The sequence below is a fragment of the Hylobates moloch genome, unplaced genomic scaffold, assembly GCF_009828535.3.
Source record: "Hylobates moloch isolate HMO894 unplaced genomic scaffold, HMol_V3 SCAFFOLD_20, whole genome shotgun sequence".
Taxonomy (NCBI): Eukaryota; Metazoa; Chordata; class Mammalia; order Primates; family Hylobatidae; genus Hylobates; species Hylobates moloch.
In genome coordinates, this window is record NW_026652295.1 from 3,636,864 (window position 1) to 3,642,465 (window position 5,602).

The 5,602-nt window shown below is 38.2% G+C and overlaps 1 pseudogene; it reads right to left on the reverse strand.

The window, feature by feature from the left end:
- Nucleotides 1–708: 708 nt before the first annotated feature.
- On the reverse strand, nt 709–1,712 carry LOC116460408 (glutaredoxin-3-like; annotated as a pseudogene).
- Between the last annotated feature and the right edge of the window lie 3,890 nt (nt 1,713–5,602).

Here is a 5,602-nt window from a genome sequence, read left to right on the forward strand (position 1 = left end):
CTATCCAAGACAACACAAGTGATAAAATTGCAAAAAGTTATGCCAAACACACACACAAACACACACAGGCATGTGTAACTTGTGAAATCTGAATGAGCTCTGTAGATTGTACCAATTTCAATTTTTTTATAGTAGCTGTGTGTTTAATATTGCTGTAAAGATACACTTTTTTTTTTTTTTTTTTTGAGACGGAGTCTCACTCTGTCGCCCAGGCTGGAGTGCAGTGGCGTGATCTCGGCTCACTGCAAGCTCCGCCTCCCGGGTTCACACCATTCTCCTGCCTCCGCCTCTGGAATAGCTGGGACTACAGGCGCCCGCCACCACGCCCGGCTAATTTTTTTGTATTTTTAGTAGAGACAGCGTTTCACTGTGTTAGCCAGGATGGTCTCGATCTCCTGACCTCGTGATCCACCTGCCTTGGCCTCCCAAAGTGCTGGGATTACAGGCTTGAGCCACCGCGCCCGGCCTAAAGATACACTTTTTTATACAATTATTGTTAATAATTTGAAGATGTTTATTGCATTCTATTTTTAGCGGGAAAAAATGTAACATACTTTTATTTAGCACAACATTGTGAAATACAAAAAACATGTAACTGAGTAAGCAGGATTTTTCTATTCCTAGCCCATTTCTGAGGACTAAATCATGAACTGCTCCCAATGCAATTAAGTATTTCTTGCAATAGTTGGGCACCAAGTTTAAGATTTATTAATTTTCTCCTCTCAGTATAGGCAGCAATTCACCATTTTCTTTCAGCTCCTTCACAATCTCCAATCCTCCCACCAGCTCCCCTTTCACATACAGCTGAGGGTATGTTGGCCAATTTGAGTGAGCTTTTAATCCTCGCCAAACTCCTTCATCCTCCAATATATCAAACGTTTCATATTCACCACCAGTACTGTTTAGTATTTCCAGAATTTGTTTGCTGAATCCACATTTTGCTTCCTGTTAGTTTCCTTTCATAAAGAGCATCACAGAAGCTTCATTTGTCAGCACTTTGAGCCTCTCCTCTAATTTGGGAGCTTTGGGACAAATTCTATGTAATTCTTCAGATGCTTATAGCTCCTTAATTATATCAAGTCCTCCTATGAGCTCTCCAGAAACGTAGAGCTGAGGATAGGTAGGCCAGCTGGAATAGGCTTTGAGCCCCTGTCAAACCTCTTCATCTGAGAAGACATTGAAACTGCTAAACTAAATACTATGTTTGTGAAGAATTTCCACCACCTGCTTGCTGAAACCACAGCGTGGTTCTTGAGGAGCTCCTTTCATAAACAGCATGCGGGGGGCAGCATGAGTCAATTTCTTTAAGAGAAGGTTGAGATCTTCTTTAAGACGTTCATTAGTACTGGGTGGGAAGGACCCACTAGATGCATGTCACTGAACTTTTATGGTCAACTCTGGGACGTGTGCACCATCTAATCGGTCAATTTTCTGAGAATTATTAAAAAACAGAAAAGTGGGAACAGAGCTAATTTCATATTTTTCAGACATGTTCAGCTTCCAGTTTCACAGATGAAACTTGAGGGTGTTCTTTAGCTAACTCTGCCATAACTTCGTTCATCTGTGCACATTGTGGACCACAAGGAGGGACTTGGCTTTGAGGCGCAGCAGCTCAAAAAACTGTCGGGCACTATGCTTAGTACCTGGGTGACAAAATATCTGTACACCAAACCCCCGAGTCACGAGTTAACCTATGTAACAAACCTGCACATGTACCCTGAACTTCTAAAATAAAAGTTAAAACATTAAACACACACGCACAGATCTGGAGTCAGACAATCTAGGTTTATTCCAGTTCCAACACTTACTGTTCTGTGATCTTGAGCAAGGTGATTTACCTCTAATGAAACTTCATAGGCTCCTCTTCAAATGGGAATCATGATAATAGCAATTTTCTCTAGTTGTTATGAAAAAAAACACCAGATATGAGAAATACCATATACATTATAAAGTGTTGAACAAATGGTTTTTTATTTTAAAAATACTTTATTAAAGAGATAGTTTGGGGTATTTTTTCTTTACGTTATTTAAAAATGACAATATCCTTCTATGTTAGAAATATAACAATTTTTAAAATCATTTTTAAATATGTTTAGCACCCCACTATTCTTAATGTTCACTGTCATGTTACATGAAATTTACATAATCTAGTTTAGAATCAGCATTACTGGGAAAAAGACAATGTTCCTATATAAATTCTACTACATATAACGTATATATGCTACTGTTTATGAGAAGGGTCAATAGGATAAAGAAACTTTCAAAAAATTATATACACATACACAAATACACAAGAACATTTTATATTCATTATTCAATAATCCTTAGAATGATGACAATGCTTATATGTAAAAAATAATTTCACTCTAGAGCAGATTACAAGTAAATTTATCTGCCACATACAAGAATCTATTTACTTATGTTAGAGCAACATCTCTTTTCTCTTTTTTTTGAGACGGAGTCTCGCTCTGTCGCCCAGGCTGGAGTGCAGTGGCGCAATCTCGGCTCACTGCAAGTTCCGCTTCCCGGGTTCACGCCATTCTCCTGCCTCAGCCTCCGGAGTAGCTGGGACTACAGGCGCCCGCCACCTTGCCCGGCTAATTTTTTGTATTTTTAGTAGAGACGGGGTTTCACCGTGGTCTCGATCTCCTGACCTTGTGATCCGCCCGCCTCGGCCTCCCAAAGTGCTGGGATTACAAGCGTGAGCCACTGCGCCCAGTGCAACATCTCTTTTCTAAAATAAAAATCTGGCAAATACTCAGCTTGATCATCTGCATTATACAACAGAATTTACTCTGAATGACTTTTTGATCATTTGCAGAAAATTCAATTTAATGTTAATGGATGAAGATATTATATCCCTGTTGGCAATATTTGTAAAAATGTGCTTATGGCTCTGGAAGCAATTCGTAAAAAGAGGTAGTAAATGTTTTGAGAGACTTCAGAATTGTTAGAAAAGGTTAAGCTTCAGTTGGCGTTTACTGCATGTAAGTATGTTGACATATGTTTTCCTGAGGCAAATGGCTTATTCTAGATATATACGTTGGTATATTAATTGAAAATTAGATTATGTTATAAAATGTGACTAAAAGTCCATTTAAAGGGCACATATCTCTCATCTTTTGGTTCTAACGTGAAGCCAAATGAGGACAGGCACATGATTCAGTTTATACAATACGAAAATTGCCCCAAAGTGGATGAACCACACACGTCAGCAGCTCAGCCCCACGCCGTACAATCCAAGTGCATTCAACGAGTGATATGGTTTGGCTGTGTCCCCACCCAAATCTCATCTTGAATTGTAACTCCCATGATTCCCACGTGTCTGTGGGAGGAACCTGGTGGGAGGTGATTTAATTATGGGGGTGGGTCTTTCCTGCGCTGTTCTCCTGATAGTGAATGAGTCTCATGAGATCTGATGGTTTTAAAAATGGGGGTTTCTCTGCAGAAGCTCTCTTTTTGCCTCCTGCCATCCACATACGATGTGACTTGCTCCTCTTTGTCTTCCGCTATGATTGTGAGGCCTCCTCAGCCATGTTGAATTGTAAGTTCAATAAACCTCTTTCTTTTGTAAATTGCCCAGTCTCGGGTATGTCTTCTTCAGCAGCGTGAAAATGGACTAATACGACAAGTAAATCATTGAACATTTAATCTCAGCAGTTCTCTTTTTTCAAACTTCTCCCGTTGATTCTGTGTCAGCCCCGCCTGTGCTATGCTTTGTTGGGGTAAGCAAGCCCTGCATAAATGTTTTTTCCTGAGAGTGAAAAAAATATGCTATAATAAGAAAGGAGAGATGGAGAAGACAAAATACGAATACAAAAAAAGGCTTTGTGTAGAGTTGACCTGCGTTTCACTCACTGGATAACATCACAGGATATATAGATGTTGGTCATGAAGCAAATATGCTTAATTGCATACAGCTTAGAAACCTACATTATTTAATACCTTCATCAGAGGAGTATTAAACTCTAGCTTGAATGTCAACACAACAAAAGTTAGGACATGTTGTATACCTGAAGTGTTTCCCAATGTACTAAGATCTAATCTTGAGCCTGTCTGCAAGCATAAAGCTAAATAATGCATCCCATTAATCAATAAAATGCTCACTGGTGTCTTTATCAAAAGTTGTCTTTTCCTTCATTGATTGAGTCACATGAAATGAAACTTGTTCTGCTTAACTAAAATGGTGCTGCTGTACCTTTTAAAGAAAACGAATTAAAGGTTTTATGTTCATGAAAGCACAAATGTGACAAAATAAACTATGTTGACACCGTCAAAATCATGAACATCATAGATATGCCCAAAGGATCACAGGGATAAGTATTTTTGAAGCCCAAAGGCCTATATATAAATTTCCTGCTAAATATCTATTCTACTTACTAGTCCAAAAACACAATGTCAGATTTTCTAAGAGAAAATGATAAAGAGTATACTTTGATATCCTCTCTAAGATTTTAAAATAACAATGTTGTGTTTATGGGGTAGTTTCTGCCCAGGCACATAGATTCCTGTTTATGGCCAAGTTTCTAGTATTGTGGTAATAAGCAAGCTTTAACTACCATATAAAGAGAAGAAATCATTCCATCCGAAAATCTCGATTTCAAACTTTAAATCAAAACCGGAGTATTAAAATTGACAATATTTACAATTCATCATTTTTCAAATAGTTTCTAACACAACAGGGGTGCCAATTTTTCTCTACTCATTTTTACTTTAAGGAATATAAGGAATATATATTTTCTCAAACAAAAGTTTTTTTCAGCGTTTTCCTTGGTCACTCTTCCATGCAATTATTTTAGGTGGCCAAAAAGTGCTAAAATTTTTAATTTCTCTTCTTTCAAGTGAGTATCTTTCTAACTATCACTCTTATCACTTAAGAAGGAAAACCTGACTGGGTGCAGTGGCTCACACCTGTAATTCCAACACTTTGGGAGACCAAGGTGGGAGGACCACTTGAAGCCAGGAGAACAAGACCAGCCTGGGCAACACAGCAAGACCTCTCTCTCTCTCTCAAAAACAAAAACAAAAAACAAAAAAGAACACTGATGCTTTTTCTTAAAAAAATGACAACAACAACAACAAAACAACTTTATGCTCAAGTACCTACAGTCAAATAAACGGATAAAATTAACTAAATTATTAGATCCCACTGTATCTGTGCCATGGCTATGGTATCACCATATTGCCCCTCATCTCCACTACAGGAAGAATACTTTCCTCATATCCATTTTCTCTTGCCAAAAAAAAAAAAAAACCACCTAACTAGGCTTGAGATAAATTTTATTTTCAACTTTTTTAGCCTTTCAGCTAATTTCTAATTTAAAATGAATCATCCACTGGAGAACTTTACCTTTATATCTGGAAGCTATATGCGTCAGGCCCACTGAAAGAAACAATGGCCATTGGTGAGGCTACATTTTGTAAGAATGAGATACGATCAAAGCAACCTACCCTTCTTCGCTGGAAATTAGTGCCCTCCTGTAAAGACAGCAATGGATTCAAAATCAAGAACCAGGCATTAAAAGATCAACAAGCCGCAGCTGTTTGAATTTTCCCTTCCTCTCCTTGTGTTCTTTACAGCTCTATCCACTATTGTGTTGCT